This window comes from Larus michahellis, chromosome 1 (genome assembly GCF_964199755.1).
Source record: "Larus michahellis chromosome 1, bLarMic1.1, whole genome shotgun sequence".
NCBI classification, from domain to species: Eukaryota; Metazoa; Chordata; class Aves; order Charadriiformes; family Laridae; genus Larus; species Larus michahellis.
This window is the reverse complement of record NC_133896.1, coordinates 64771747-64789408: the sequence shown is the minus strand read 5'-3', so window position 1 is coordinate 64789408 and position 17662 is coordinate 64771747. Positions and strand designations below refer to the sequence as shown.

The 17662-nt window shown below is 40.7% G+C and overlaps 1 pseudogene; it reads right to left on the bottom strand.

Annotated features, from left to right (window-relative positions):
• Positions 1-1595: 1595 nt before the first annotated feature.
• LOC141737587 (uncharacterized) lies at positions 1596-3167 on the bottom strand (annotated as a pseudogene).
• Between the last annotated feature and the right edge of the window lie 14495 nt (positions 3168-17662).

The window sequence follows — 17662 nt, the reverse complement described above, 5'->3', positions numbered from 1 at the left end:
GCTCTTATTAATGAGAAGGAGGGGGCACTCCACCATACAGCCAAAGAAAATTTGTAAGAGGGGGTGGTGGTGCCATACAGCTTGTGATATTTCTGTGTTTTCTTTGTATTTCTGAACCACAGAAATGTTAAATATGTAGGGCTTTGCAGATTTTTGTCAGGGATTAAATGGTATTTAAATGAAATATCTAGAATGTTGCTTGCAAAGAAATAAAAATTATAACCTTTCAACTTGGATTAATTACGGATTTCACTTATAAACAGAATTTTTGAAACACATGATTTTGTCCCCATTCCTTTTCCTAATGTTATTAAAGAAAAAGAAAACAAAAAACTGTGAAAGACAAATGGTCAAGTGCCCTTGCATTTTTTTGTAAATGCTCCCACAACATGCATAAATAAAAATTTTCAGTGCTGAATTTTCAGTCTGTAGAAATGGTAAGCTAGTTCGGATTTTTTAATAAGTTAAATCCAATTTCTTCCTTTTTTGGCAGATTAATCCTGAGTTAAGTCTGGTGCAAACATATTTAAAATTCTGTATACTTAGATATTTCAGTATGCATCAAGGAGCCAAGTTGTGACCATATTTTTTAAAATTCTGCTGAACACTTCTGTCGCTATATTTCTATTCACTAGCCTGTGAATCCAGTCTTTCAATTTTACCAACGATTTTCCTATGGTATCCTTACCCCTGTTTCATCACTGAAGCAGAAAAACTTTCACACTTCCCTCTTGCTCTGTGTCGCAGGTGGAGTGATTAACTTCACTTGTAAGGGAGAAGCAGTGAAATGTTTATTAACATAAAACAGTGATTTAACAAAGTTAGCAGTGAATGCGACAGTGTTTTACGAGATTCGATGCCAGGGTACACCTGATTATTTACCGCATAGAGGCCAGGGTCAGACCAGCTGTCAGGGAGACCCTCCCGTTGAGTCACGAGGTTCGGAAAGGACCCCCTGGCTTTCTAAACTCCTTCTCAGGGAGGAGTCTGGGTGCGGCTGGATCCAGTCCTAGTCCCAGACTTGGTCAATGGTTTATGTCTAAAGGATTATATATGCGCAATCAATCCTTGTATCACTTAGCTAAAATTTCAAAGTTTAGCATGCTATTAGTCACTTACTGAGAATCTGTTGCGGCGAGGAATCTCTCAACCTCGAGGAGAAGAACCTTAAGCGAGCGTCCCCACTCAAGGGGAGGTCCTGTCGTGCAGCCCGCTGCCGTGCAGGAGAGCTCAAAGGGCTCTTGGGCTGTCCGCTATTTATGGAGTAAGATAATTGACCTATAGTCATATTCTCACGGGAACAAGATAGCTAGGTCCCCACTCCAGACAGTGTTTTGGTTATGTTGCCAGCCATCTCCCACAGTTCAAGTGCAACTCATAGCAACTCCTGCTGATGGCCATGGCTTGAGCAGGAGCCGGGCAGGGGGAAAGGGGAGAGTGCACCGCCACACTCCACCCCGTGACTATAGTCAATTCATCTTACTTTCACAGAGTGGTGGTGCGGTCACCTCTTGCCTCTGTGCCATAAATAGTGTGCTAAATAGGTTTTGCGCTTAGAGATTCATGGTAAGTAGACAGTGAAGCTCTGCTATTTGTTATTTGTTAATTTGTATCTTTTGGGTGATTGAAGTTGGGTTATTTGTTTGGTCAAGTACCAAACTTTTATATACCACATAACTATAAGCAACAAACATATTAAAATTAGGACTAGCAAGATCACAACTGGGTGAAGCATACAATTAAACAGTCCCATTGCTGTTGGTGACCATCCAAGGAGAATTTCCCACCGATGGTGTTCTCCACCCTTTTTCACTCTTTCAAAGACACAGTGTATCTCTTCTGTATCATGCTGAACCGTGATTAAAGTTTTGTGTCCATTATTTCGAATTCATTCTAGCAGCTGACCAGGTCATCGTGCTGTAGTAGTTTCTTCACCAATGTAAGATTCATTCCGATAGGTGTAGGCAACAAATCTTGAATCAATGTATAATTAGATTGTAGCAACTGATAAGACGTAACAGGAGCTAAATAATTGAAGTCACATTCCATAATTGTAGTGAAATTACAAATACAAACATTTGAGTGATTACTTGTATCTACAGTGACATTATCTATGAATATAGTATTACAAAGGGTTCTCATACAAACACATCCTTTTCCAACATATATGAGTACAGTTTCAGGATTTTCATCAAGATGTATCTCAAAATGACAAACGTTCTGTTCAGTGTCAAGACAAACATCTTGGGCTTTGATGGTGTTACTCTCACAAATAAATCCTTGTTGTTCTCGTACAATGCATGCATTAACATCAACGGTCTGCCATTTGTTCCCATTCCATTGGGCCCACACTCTATGTTCTAATGGATAGTGTATAGTTCCATTGTGATTTAATCCTAGTGCAATGATGGGGTATATGGTGTATACCAAAGCATTGCATATTGTTAGGACAAAAGCTGTAGCCTTGTTGTTGATGGGGTCGTAAGTAAAATTGACTAAATACCACAAGGATTGAAATTCCCTTTCAAATTCAATTGCATTATCCCAGATTACTTTTTGAATTTCAGTGGGCAAGGTACCTTCTTCACCTTCTCGTACAATTGCTGCTACCGTAGATTGCATCCACAGCGGAGCTTGGACACAACTAAGAGCTAGAGAAACATTGGTTTGGGCTACACCAAGGGCATCCACAATCAATTGGTGATCCCTCTTATTAACTCTTTCCCACTGAGGTAATACGTCAGATAAAAGCCATTGTTAGTTCCGAGTGCTAATAGGGAAGATTGCAATGGGTGTTCCAATTTGTTTAAACCACTTATTGTTGTGCTTAGTTTATTTGCAAGTACTTCAGCTTCTATACTATTTAAGACTCCCAGTCTTCTCCCTATGATACCAGTCGCATCTCTCCTTGTTCGTCTTGGAGAGGTGAATGTTTGCCCATGTAACCATGCTAACCATCCTGCGTACGATGTACTCAGGAATGATGAATAGGCTGGTTTGATGGTAGAGATGTTAATTTGCATCACTAATTCTACTCGTTTAAGAGACCATGATGGATTAAATAACACTTGTTGTTGGCCTGTATTTTTGATCATATATGGTCCAATTTCAGAAATTTGTGGGGATAGAGTTTTCTCATCATTTACAATCGGTGTGGATGTTGTCATATGAGGCTCAGTAATGTCAATTTTGAATTGAAATGATAGCCCCACACTACGGCAAGCCCAGAGACAGACTACAAAACCAGGTTCTACTAAGGTAAAATTGTACCAATGAAGGTACAATTTTACAGAGGCCCACTGTTTCATACCATTGATTATTGGATTTGATACAGTGCTATACACTGAAATCTGAGATGCTTTCTCATGGGTAGACCCATTGATCATCTGGCACCCTATTTGAATTCTTTTCCCTGCTGTTCCCTGAAGTTGGAGAACTCCATTAGTTCCATCTGTATCCCAGCTCCATTCATTTCCTAAGTATACTTTGCTTCCATGCATGACCACAGTGGAAAGATTTAAATCTCCCTTCCTAGAGTGTATTCCCATGCTCCCGGTATACTTAACACGAGCTTGAAACCATGGCCACTCTAGGGTTCTTCAACCACAGGTTAGAAGCAGCATTGCTGAGGTTTGGAATATTAACAGGAACACAGCACTTCCTTTTGCCATCCTGCAGGGTGCTGTAAGAGAAAACAAAGACTTGTTTCGGTGGGGAGAGTCCGAACAGATTACCCCATTAACAAAAAGGAAAAATCCATCGTGCACTAATTCTGTGTTTTGCACCACTGCTATCGGTAGCTTCCCAGGCACGTGGGCCACGAGATTTAATTAAGGTCATAGGCACAATACCGAAAATCCAGGCACATGTTTCCTCCATTATCCTAAAGTTCCCATTCATTGTTGTAACTCCTTCCTTGATTGTGGCATTTGCAGCTCTTTAATTGTTCTTAAGGTATCCGGAGGAATCACAGCACCGCCTGCTATCCAGCAAGTACCTAAAAATTTTACTTCTTTACTTGGTCCCTGACGTTTTCCAGGTGGAACCTCAATTTCTGCTTTATTTAGTGCTTGCCACACTGCTGCTGCTGCTTCCCCCACTGTCTTAGGAGAAGTTCCTCCAATCAGAATATCATCTATATATGGGTACAGTTTCACACCTTGGGGGAGTGAGACTGTCTGCAAAAGTTCGGCGAGCGCGGCATAAGCAATTGGGGGTGAATGTTTATACCCCTGTGGGAGTCTGTTAAAGGTATATTGTATTCCCTCCCGAGCGAAAGCGAACTTGTCTTTATCCTCCTCCTTCAAGGGAACCATAAAGAACATAGTGTTTACATCTAATGTCGCCATCCATGGGCGGGCAGCTGCTTGCAGAGTAGCTGTTGAAGTCGCAACGTTTGGTACAGCGGCCGTTAGCGGGGCTGTATTAGCATTTAGACGACGGTAATCGACTGTTAAATGCCACCTCCCATCCGGTTTCCGAACCGGCCAGGCAGGGGAGTTATATGGGGAGTGGGTTCTGGAGATAATGTCTTTTCTCTAAATCAGCTATGACTTCGGAAATGCCCTTTCGTGCCTCAGCAGAGATCGGGTTCTGCGGTACGTTTGTCATCTTTGACTCGGGGAGCGCAGGGGCTGAGCGGGGCACCCGCACCGCGGCTTCCTGGTTTCCGCACAGGGTACGGTCAGTGCTTGAGCCGAAAGACCACACGCTGCCATCCAGCAGACACCAGGTTCGGCCGTTTAAAATATCAAAACCTAAAATATTTTCATGATGAACTTTAATTGCAAAGCGAGTAGATGACATGCGCTTCTCGCCCGGGAGCCATAAACTAGCCGCAGCAGTTTGACGTACATCAGTTCCCCTGTTCACACCTGTAATTCTAACTCTTTGCCGGCCGGATTGCACGCCCAGCTTCTCGGCATCTTGTTGTGTTAGTATCGAAATTTGTGCCCCCGTATCTATTAAAAACTTTACTAATTGTCTTCGAGGACCAACTGGAATTAATACGTATGGGCCATCATCAGCTACCCACTGATAAACCTCCACTTGCCGGACAGGCAGGCCCAATTGCCTTCCGGACATTACTCGTTTTTTGACTTGGTGTCCTGCAATTCCTCCTTAAGAGGGAGAAAGGGATTATCCTCCTTTAAAGAAGTTGAAATACAGTCTCTGCTTCCACCGCTATCTCGTTTCTGGAATGCTTCAATCGGACTCAAGATAATGCCAGTAGGCCGACCTTGAATCGCGGCTCTGGGAATGCCTAGTGCTAATGCTTTCCTCCACAATTCATTCCTCTTTTCTCGAGACTCTGTTTGCAAGTTTTTATTTCCCTTTGATTTAACTCCTGTTCCCTGTTTAACGGGTCTTAATTTGTGATCTCCTCCCCGGAATTTCTGGCTTTGTTTTTCGACTGCTGCACCGTCGTCCCAGCCCATTTCACGGCACTAGTTAACCATGCTGTGCATTAATTCTGCCCAGGTAGGGATTTGCCTGGGAGGACGATTGCCCTGTGTATTAAATTCGGTATCTCTTCTAATCTCATCCCGTTTTGCAGCAAGGTGACGTTTAAGAACTGCGGGGGCTCCTCTGACCAGTGGCTTTAATATTGCAAAATCTACTGCAGCAGATAGTGGGACCTCGTGGTGTCCTCGTTCGTGCATGGCTTGTGTGCAAGCGGCTTTGGTGAGGGCTGTGGATAACTCACCTAGAGATCTGATGGGGATTATAGAGGGCTCACCCAGCTCCATGGTGTCGATTCCTCCCGCCCAATAAGCTACTCGGCTGGTGATAGAATGGGGTGGATCTGCCGGATCAGGTCCTAAATTTAAGAAAACTCCTGGACCCCAATAACCACTGGCTTCATCCCAGCTTAAAATGATTCTGTCGCCGCCAGTTAAGCATACTCGCCACAAGTATTCAGTTTCACCGGGATTTCTGCTATATCTCTCTTGCAAACTTGTCAATTGCAACAGATCCCAGGTGCTAGTTTGTGTAGAATGCCGTGGATTACCACTCCGAGGTCCCGCAGTTACTTCTGTTTTAACAATGGGTCTGGCTTCGTATGTGGGAGGATTTGTGGGAAACAAAGGAACGTCTTCTTCTGACTTGCTATCATCGGGATCACCCCAAATGTTTCCGTCCCAATCTTCAGGGGATACTATCAGTTTTCTAATCTGTACAATGTCAGGGGGGTGGGGAGCCTGTATAAGCATCATTTCGACCTTTTCTCCCAATTTCTGCCTTTTCCCCTTTTCTTCCTGCAATTGTTTTCGCAGCTGTTCATTTTTAAAAGATAGTAGTAACTCAGTTGCTTTCCTGCTCTCTATTTCCTTCTCTAGGTCCTGCTGTCTCCTATCTCTATTCTCCCTGTCTTGGTACGCGGCTTCTAAACAAGTGCCTAACATCTTGCAGGTGACTCCCTTATCTTTTCCATCCTTTATACGGCCCCTAATTGCTTCTAAGTGCTCTTCAACGACTTCCCAATTGTACCAATTATCACGAGCCCATTCCTCTGAGAATTTGGGGCTCGAGTTCACTCCATGCCTCCGTAAATAATCAGTGATAACTCCTGACATCCTGCCGACCACGCCAGGTGTCGCGGGCGGAGTGCTTAACTTCACTTGTAAGAGAGAAGTAGTGAAATGTTTATTAACATAAAACAGTGATTTAACAAAGTTAGCAGTGAATGCGACAGTGTTTTACGAGATTCGATGCCAGGGTACACCCGATTATTTACCGCATAGAGGCCAGGGTCAGACCAGCTGTCAGGGAGATCCTCCCGTTGAGTCACGAGGTTCGGAAAGGACCCCCTGGCTTTCTAAACTCCTTCTCAGAGAGGAGTCTGGGTGCGGCTGGATCCAGTCCTAGTCCCAAACTTGGTCAATGGTTTATGTCTAAAGGATTATATATGCGCAATCAATCCTTGTATCACTTAGCTAAAATTTCAAAGTTTAGCATGCTATTAGTCACTTACTGAGAATCTGTTGCGGCGAGGAATCTCTCAACCTCGAGGAGAAGAACCTTAAGCGAGCGTCCCCACTCAAGGGGAGGTCCTGTCCTGCAGCCCGCTGCCGTGCAGGAGAGCTCAAAGGGCTCTTGGGCTGTCCGCTATTTATGGAGTAAGATAATTGACCTATAGTCATATTCTCATGGGAACAAGATAGCTAGGTTCCCACTCCAGACAGTGTTTTGGTTATGTTGCCAGCCATCTCCCACAGTTCAAGTGCAACTCATAGCAACTCCTGCTGATGGCCATGGCTTGAGTAGGAGCCGGGGAGGGGGAAAGGGGAGAGCACACCGCCACACTCTACCATTTCTGTTACCTAAAGTACATGGTTTTGTCGGGCATTTCTCCCCTTCTACCTCATACATGCCTTTTCTAGAGGTACAATAATTGGTTAGCTTCAGGCCCAAATTCTAAACGGCTTTTGTCTGTGTAGTGACTAATACTGGATCTTTCAGGCATGCATCCAGAAATAAAAAACCCATACCTGATGCCATTTTCTCACTGTGGGATGCTGTCATATATGCCTTAGAAGCTGCATGCACTGCCTTAGTCCTCTTTCTTTTCCTTTTTTCGAGTTTAGTTCCAACTCCTAGAAATCTGTTTGCATGTACGAACTTTGGGTTTTAGACATATTAATTAGAAAAAAAATGAGAAAGAAATACAGTGAATAAAAATTTAGCAAAGGAATTTCTTAAACAGATCTTTTTTCTCTTGAAAGCACTATAAAGTTACAGATATTTAAAAAGAAATGTAGTACTATTATTACAATCCTGAAACTCAGAACTGCTTTAACACTGGTAGAGATACAAGCCAAATGTATTACCAGCAAGAACAGTCAGCATAGCATGTCTTTATATGTTCTCTATGAATCTCTGCTTCATTGTCTGATTAAAAACTGTTATTTCTATTCCGCAGCCTGCAAGAAATTTTAGAAGCAGCACGAGATGCATTGCCCCATCTTTTAAATGGCTGGAAGAGACAGGGAGTGATAATGAGTTAAGGTGGAGGAAGACTGCTAGATCGACCAACTGTGCCTTCTCTAGCCCAGTTATTTCCATTGAGATGAAATTCATCTCTCTGCTTATTGGTTAAGCCCTGTTTTGAAGGGCTACTTACCTGCTAGCGTGTCCCATAGACTCATTCTGCTCTGCTGACCAGAGCTTCACTTCCATAAGCGAATCTCACTTACGAAATATAAACATCATTAATTTTTTTGCATGTATCTTCACGTATTTGTCGTTATACTTTTGCATAGAAATGTGGCTTTCTATTTATCTGTTTCAACAAATCATAATTCATTATTATCAACTGTATTCAGTTATACAATGTTGTTATTATATAGTGCATATGCTTGTATAAATCATAAAGGCAGTACACAAATAGACTGGAATACAAGACAATTCAATGAATTTAGCTATCCAAATAAAAAACAGAACAACATAAAAACCCAAGCAAGAGACTTGAACGCATACTGGTACCCTTGCAGGTTTTATTGAAAAACGCCTGCTTGATCTCATATTTACTATATTCCCTTTGTGTAGTGCCAAATAATTCATACACAACAGCTGTTAGTTCAGCAACAATAGCCAAGCTGTAATATAAAATATCATCATATAGAATGCATTGTATTGAGGAGAAAATAATAAAGTTAACAGCAGACTAGATAAAGGTATGGAACTGACAAGAAAGATCTAGGATTGAGAGGTGAAAACTGGACAATTGATTGTCTTTCCGTTTATTCGTTTATCACATTTGTACTATTTGGTGCAGTTTGTCTGTGGTGGTGATTACCAGAGAAGAAACGTCAATATCTTCGCCTTACTTTTTGAATTCAGCAACAGTTTTACTTCATCTTAGCCAAAAAATTTTTGGGCTTTGGTCCATGCATCTCAAACCTTATTGTACAAGATATGAAAGACAAGAATGTCTTCTGTCCCTGACTTCTTTCTTTAGCTGTGTGAATCTTTGGTGAAATAGGTTAGTATTTGCTGACATTACTGCAAATAAATTTCTTCCTAACTTTTAGAAAATCTGTGCAAATATTTGAAAAGTAAATATATATATATAGACATACACACATATATATATATAAACACACATATATATGTGTGTGTGTATATATATGTATGTATGGGGCCAGGTTTAGCTTTGCCTGTCTGTGATATGAAGTGTCTGAAGGAAGAGGGAGTGGAAAGGAAAAGGAAATAGGAGTTATTTTTTTCCCTCCCAAGGTCACACAGGATTGCAGCCAGGGAAACCCAACAACTGTTGGCTGTAATTGTTGTGGTCCTTGAAATAGCAGGGGAAGCAGACAAAGTCAGACATATAGTTCTGATTCTTTGGTGCTTGTTCATGAATCCCAATGAGGCTGGACCTTGGAAAATAATGCAGTAACTCGAGTGCCAGCCTTTGGTAGTGAGGAAGGGCAGCATGCTGTGGAAATGCATCTTCCCATGGAGTGGAACTGCCTTTTCCTTGGACACTATTTAGTAAATGTGATCTAGCAGTCAGTTTGGCAATTGCTAAAGAAGGGACTGGCTCTGAAAATTTAAGCAAGGAGTGAATCAGTGTTGACAAATACGCTCGGAAAGATTAGTAGGTGAATGGTTTGGAAGTGTGACCCATAAATAACCCATAAATTTATTAACACAGACTACAAATCTCCTTTTGGCTGCAGACCTTCTCTCTTTCAGTATCATTTGAAAATGCCAGTAGGTTTTTATAGTTTTCTTTTGTTTATTTCACATTTAAGTTCTGGTATTTACAGGAGTATGGGTAGAAGTCCTTATTACTGTCTCCATGGCTAAAATGAACTAAAATCTTTGTGCCGTCACCCAAGAGAAGATACCCTTTTCCTATAACCTTAGCTCTCTTTTCAGGAGCAGTTCATAGGAAATGGAAGTTCTAGAAATTATCTCTTGATAATCTCAGTTATTTCTCTAAGCTAAAATTATTGCAACACAGAATAATTTAGGTTGGAAGGGGCCTCTGGAGGTCATCTGATCTAACCCCTGCTCAAAGCAGAGGTAACTTAAATGAGGTTGCTCAGGGCCTTTTCCAGTCAAGTTCTGAATATCCCAAAGTGAGATGAAACCACAGCTTTTCCTGGCAACTTGTTCCGGTGTTTGACTACTTTCACAAAACAAATAAACAAACAAACTAAAAATCCTTATATCTAATCAAATTTTCCCTGTTGTACCTTTATATCTGTTACCTCTTATCCTACACCTACCTCTTCAAGAAGAGTTTGGTTCTGTCTTCTCTCTATATTCTCATGAGGTAGTTGAAGACAGCAGTAAGATCCCCTCTCCCCACCTTAGCCTTGTCATCTGAACACTGAACAAGCCAATTTCTTTCAGCTTTTTGTCATATGTCAAGTGCTTAAGTCAGCTTATCATCTTGGGCGTCTTCTGATGGACTCACTCCAGTATGTCAATGTCTTTTTTACTCTGGGGACCCCGAAACTGGAAGCAGCGCTCCAGCTGCCGCCTCACAAGTGATGACTACAAAAGGTCAATCACTCATTACTGATTATTCCTTTGAAGGCTGAAGTTGCCTTCAAGCGAACTGTTGCAGTGAAGGGTTAAACGCTGGAGAGCTCATGCTGGCAGGAGTGACAACACAGTCTCTGTTCCAAAGCAAGGGACTGTTCAGTATAGCTGAGCATCACAATCAGGAGAACTTCGCCCAAAGCTTTGCTGATGGTGCAAGAGTCTGAATAGGTTGCAGTTTGCCTTTTCACAACAGTTTGGGCTTTGCAGTGCTGACAAAGGTTAAATCTTTTGCTGGTAAGCAAATCAGAGTTGGGCACATTAGGGACCGATACTAACAAAGAGGAAACATAAGCAACATCATTTTTCTCACGGTACTAGTTGTTAAAGCAATAAACAACTGCCTACTAGAAGTGATACCAACGTGATTTTCTAGTTAAATGAGAATAAATGGCTATTGAACTTGCTCAGCTGCATGGAGACAATTCTAAATTCTAGTACTATAGGTGAAATTCTAGTATTTTAGAAAAAGTTAAAACAGTGAAATTGCGTGGCTCTGTAGAGAAGAATTGCATACAATCAAATTCTGCCTTTTTTAGAAAAGAGAGCCATTGAGGAAAAAAAAAGACATCTCATGCATTTTTTCCTAATTCAGAGAAGGTGTCTGTGTGAAAGCTACAGTTTGGAAAGTGAGCGTATGTTGGTGTAGCTTATTTGTTGTGTGAATGAACAACTGTAGGGGTTGGGTAATACCGTAAGTAGAAGAAACAAACAAAATAATGTTTTGAAGTTTCAAGATAAGCCAGAATAAAGCATTTTACACTTCAGCCTTTCTTTGCTTCCATTTGCATTTCCATCCAGATCAGTGCCTTGAGATAGCAGACAGCTGTGTGCAATCTTCCAGATTTTAATTTAGAGAACAGTCATAGGTCTGCTTTTAGCTGAACGCTTTGAGTTTCTACAAAACCTGCCTCTGGAGCTGCTGCTTCTTAGATCTGCAATATTCCACCTGTTGACTGTGTAGTTCTGTGTGTGGTAGGGTTTCCTTACCATTAGTGAGCTGAGAATTTCCTGGGACCCCTTTTTTTCATGGTGGCGAGATTGCAGACAGGAGAGACATTGACTGCTGGCTTCCAAATGTTGTTCATTTTGAAACAGTGTCATAATTTTTTTAGTGCTTTAAGCACTGTCTGAAAGCCTCCGCTTTCAACCCAAATCACAAAATGAACAACATCCCAAGATACAAAATGAAACTTAAACATAAGCATTTATATCACCCACATAAAAAAGCTGAAATACGCTGTATTTCTGCCATTTGAATGTTTTATGGAACAGTATTTATGGATCTAGCTGTAAATAGCAGAAGCAAATGCAACTACCTGAGTATTGTACACAGATTTTACAGTGTATATAGCCTGTGTGTTTACTGTAAGCTATCATTGTTCTAGGAAGTACCTACATTCTGACATATGGAATAAATCCTCTTTAATCAAAACCACAGTTTTCAAGTTTAGAATGTCCAATTTAATCATACAGATTCTATACAGAGAATTTAGTGTTTGAACATTTGAAAACACTGATGAAACATGTATGTTACTATTCCATTCATTACCATAATAAAATTGGGACCACCGGTTCCTCCGTGAGATGTACCATTTCAGACCAGTATGGTCCTGGCTTTATGTAGGTTGTTCTGCAAGCGTCAGAGGATAAACAAAAGACCTTCAATATAATATAGGAAAATTCATTCAGTTATGTATGTTTGTGCTAATTTAAATACTCTAATACCTTAAGGAATATTTTGCATATTCTAATGTGTTTGATAAAATGAGTGTCTGCTTATAAATACAAAGGCAAGGACAATAACTTCTTTATTTTCTTGGGGTTTGACATTTTCAGCAGTGATGTTTAAAAAACAGCAAGCAATAACAGTAGCAGTCACAGTGCCACAGGGAGACACTGTTGTCCAAACCATCATTTTCTATGACTTCATTTTCCCATCCATAATCCAATGCTTCTCTACAATTGTGAAGAGCCTTGAGAATCTCAGATGAAGGATGCTGTATCAGTGAAAAAATACTCTAAGTATGTCATTGATGGAATTGTTCCTGACAATCATATGCTGAGAAGCAGGATAGGTAACTGTGAGGAATCAATTATGATTGTTACCACTCGTCTTTGGTGAAGAATTAATAAAAAACAAAAAAGAGTTGGGATGCTGTGTTGAAAAGTAGATTTCTTCACGATATCCTGCTTTTGCAGACTATTTGTGTCAAAAAATAAATATGTTTGGAAACAGATGTAAGAAAGGCCTTAGCTGCACTACAGATACTTGTTCCTGGCACAGCACTGAAAAAGTTTGGTTTTCTACATTAACAAAAATGGCTTTTTTTCACAATAATTATCCATGTTCTTACATAATTTATATTGCAATCATGTATCCAGTTGTGCCTTTCTTGTAAAAATATGGACAGGATATATCAACTAAAAAAGCTGTTCTTGAGATCTCTTTTTGGTGTTTTTCAGATACCCATGTGACGTGGCGTTTAGTTTTTATCAGCAACCTTTTTCTTAGTTTGAAGCAACAACCTTTTTTTCAGCCTCTTCCTTGTCATTCTTGATTTCTTTCTTTTGTTCTTTCCATGTTTCACTCTTTCTCTTGCTCATTTGCTGTTTAATACATGGACTATCCCTTCATATTAACAGAGGCAGAACTGTGGTAATGCTCTTACCATAATCTATTTATGTAACAGTTTGGGTTAGGTTCTCCTTCTTTTGCAAAAGGGAATAGCTTCCTTGAGTGGGTGTATTTCTCTTCTTGTTACATGGATCATATGGATTATGAAACCTTTTGCTCTCAATTTGGTGAGGATCTCCAGTACAGCACAGTCTGGAGCGGTGTTCTGTTGCAATGCCGCCCCTTCCCTCCTCCCAAGGTATGTTTTTTACTGTATTCTCCATGGTCTTAGCAGGGGGTGGGAGGAATAAATGACGTCCTAACTTTAAACAGCTTAAAATTATATCTTTCACCTTAAGTGCAGTTACTGAAGGCCCTGGCAAACCTATAACATGCATTGTTCCCACACAACGTGTGGGAACACTGCAGGAGCCTTACAATAGCTGAAACAGGACAGCTCAGTAATGCTGAGTGTATTCTGTCAGATTGCTTACGTCCTGTATATGTCATACTTCAGAAACACAGCTGCTAATTTTTGTGGTTGTAGGTACAGTGACACAGTACACAGCCGTCATTACTGTTAACAGACTGTAACTCTTCCATTACCCATGTACCTATAGACTCAAACATCTGCATTGCTCTTCCTCATCCTAGGAGATGCTTTGCTGGAGCAGGGGAACCAGCTCAGGTGCCTCTGCACCGTGCTCTCCAGTGCCTCCCAAAGTGTCTGCATTACCCTCGATAATGGAAAAGACTGTGTATTGTAACCCCTCCTGATTCTGCCACTTACATTTTATTGGTACTTTTAATTAACTGTGCATGTGCTAATGAACACCTTTGTTTAATTTCTTAGCAGATTCATGAGATTATGAAGTATCATATAACACAGAGAAGGAGAGGGAGAGTCCTATGCCCGGAGTATTTCTGCAGCTATAGCTGTTTATAAAGCTTTGTGCTCATCCACCATGACTTTGCATAGCCACTTGTTGTCCATGCTTCGCGCCATTCAGTCAATATGCTCAGGAGCTCTGTCGCTATTCTTGTGAAGATACATACTCTGTTTCTCCCAACGGGGATGGACTATAGAAGCAGCCTGTCAATACAGTCTACCTGGATAAATCGACACATGCTGACCACAGACTGCGTGTGCGTCATTCTGCGTCTGTCCTCTGTTTTTGATATGGTCTTTATTAACTTTCAGAGTCACTAAGAACATCTTACTGAGTACTGGCAGTGTTTTCTCACAATTCCCATTTGAAATGCAATTGCAGATTACATTGTGTACATGCTAATAATAAAGATTGTACAGTCCTATGCACAAAGCTGTGACATTTATTTCTCTCTCCATCCACCAGATGTTACTCTCCAATTTCTTGCTGCTGTGCAACGTGAAATTCAGGGCTTTGCAGGGGAGGTGGTAATAAAAACAAGAGAAAACCAGTGAATTTTCCTATGTATGTCTTTAATATTTCCTTGTTCCTCTCCATGGAAACTGGTAAGTGCTTGGCCCTCTCTATTTTTTTTTTCTTTAGGAGTCTAAGGAAACTGAAGGATATGTGTGTATTTGTCTATTCATTTGGTATAGACTTACTAAACGAGCAATGTCACATATATAAAAAGGATAGGGACGCAGGACCCAGAACAGACTTTTGTACCACTCACTTTACTTCTGTAGTCCCTATTCAGAGCAATCAGAGGTAGATCACAAATAAGCAAGTCACTATGAGCCACGGTTGCAGAAACAAGTTTGCTCCATTACAGGTAGCAATTAGACATTCATTTTTGTTTATCTGTTCAGATACAAATCCAGAACAAAAGGGTTCCCAGTTCCCAGTTTTCCTCACTTTGTGTGAGGGCGGTTCTGACAGTGACACAGCTGCATAGAAGATGCAGGACCTATTTTTTAGTATCTGTTAAAGGTGACATCAGCTGTTGTAGGACGGAAAGGTCTATCAGAAATCAACAAATATTAAAAGATTAGAAGATTCTCTTTTAACTAATTACACCTATTACACGTCTTCCCTTTTTTATTTCCTATCATATTGTTGCAAGTAAGTCTAAATCTACTATATATCTTTTTGCCTAATACCATTGAGGTCTTATGTAGTTAACTATCTCACAGTCCAGTAGAGGGCAAGTACCAATACTGATTTTGGCTAAAAGAAATAACTATATTCCTGGTGAATGTGCTGGTTTTGACAGACCTATCACAGAGAGGTATCTCAAAGTATAGATTTACAGATTTATACTAAATTGGGAATGTGGAAGATACAGTTAGATGTGAAGCTTAGTAAATATTACCAAATTTTCAGTCATTTCTTCTGTTCACTCTGGGTATGGTATCTGATAAAACAGATATTTGTAAGTGAGCTAGCTAACTAAACCCACTGTAGCCTTTTTTTGGTTTTTTTTTGGATAACTGAGCCTACCTTAATGTCAGTGTTGGTGGAATTGTTTTAAGTGCTTCCAAGAAAATGCTCTTCCAAGAAATAAAAAAGTTCTGTCAGGGATGTGTATGCACTCAGCTGCAAACCAGGCAGGATGATGAGCGCAGCAGATAGCGAAGCGGTATATGGGAAAAAGAAACTTGATTGCTCGATGAAGTGCTCTAAAACATACTCTGTGAAGTACAAATTGCTACCTAACCCTTCAGCTTATAGCCCTACATAGGCTGCAAGGGAATATGAGCAGGTATATTGGAGGGGAGAGGCATTTTGATCAGTTATAGCACTTTTGTGGACAGGAAAAGCCTGTGAGGCAAAGGAGGCCCTGGCAGCTGCAGATCAGCTTTCCCACTGAGCGGTGCCACTGGTTTTGTGACAAAAAGTGGTCATCTGTGTACCCATTGAGCTTAACTCATCTATTCCCACTAACGGAATAGATGTTCCTGAGGAGCTCACCAGAAGAGTGACAACTGAGGGAGCGATTCAGGGAAGTAGCTGCTGAACTATTTTGAGTATTTCAATATGATAATCTGCATGTATTCCAAGTCTGGGACTGCATATCTCATTCAGCCAAGAAAAACGGAGTGTTATAGTGTTTTCCTACTTCATATTCTCCTCCCTACACACACCTCGTATAATGAAACCAATGTGGAAAAACTGCCTCCCATAACAACTCAAGATCCAGTAAATGTGTAAAATTTGGGTAGATTTGAACACTTGCTGAGTGAAATGATTACGGTGACCAACTCCTATTTATACAGAATGCCCATATTTGACTGCACACCTGTTTTCTAGCTAATAAAATTATTTCCTCAGCATTACCTTCATATCAGTGCATGTGATATGCCTTGAATATGCCAATTTCAAATAGCATGGTTTTCCTTTCTGACATGAAAAGTGGCGACTATTTAAATCTCCTCACGTAAGTGTCGGTCTGGTCACTCGTTTCCCTTGCTGACCGCACTCGGGAAAATCTCCCGTCTCTTTGTGGCCATGAATTATATTCTGCCTGACCTCTAGTGGTTATCTTCCTGAATTGCGTCTCCTCCTGCCTACGGAGGAACTAAATTCACTTAACATTTGCCAGTCAGGAAAGGCATGAGCACAGATTTAAGACTACCCCGGGTATAAGAGGGCGCAACGCAAAGAGAAACCACATGGGATTTCAGGACCAGATGAAAATTGGTTGCACGTCGCATGAGGGATTAGTTGCGTGTGGTTAAAGACTTTAAGATCACCGCATGAGTTTAGGCATATCTTCTATGCATCTGTGAGTTGAAATAATGCCTCGCCATCTTTATAAAGTGCTTTCAGATCTGTGGATAAGTTTTTAATGAACTTAGGTAGACTTGATCTGCCAGTGGTAAAGACGTAGGGCACAAAAGAGATGCTATCCTGACCTGATGTTATAAAGCAGCAATGATATCTTCCGGATCTATGCAAGGGTGCATGTAGTCTCAGTGCATTGTTCTGTACGTATTCATCATATACCAGTGCCCATATACTCAAAGGTTATCTCTGTTGCTTGTAAAATCAAATTAAGGCATCATTTTAGCTATAAATCTTACCTCTTTGCAGGTAATTATGAAGCATGCCTTTATGCATGCATGTACATGTAAATTATGCAGATATGTATGTGTGTGTACATATTTCTGCATGCTGAATCTGCATGCAGACTTCTGTATGCTGTAATCTTATTTTGGCGGGTGCAAAATCAGTCTAATGTCCCAAAACCTGTTTTTCCTTTGAGCATTAGTCATATTCCTGTTCTGTGCATTTAAACATTTCATAACTGTCTGCTTACTTAACAATTGCTGTAACAAGCTATGGATGAAGCATAAATAATTCACGATCACCGGAACAGACATGGAAATAACCAAGAGTTACCTGAGAAATGAATGGGCATGAATTCACACTGCTGTTCCAGTGACTTGTATCTCATCAAATCATCTCCACCACATTCCCAGATGCTGCTGCAGTTTTCCATCCAGAATCTTTTTGGCTTCATTTGCTATGCTAGTAGAAAACCAATCTTGCTGTT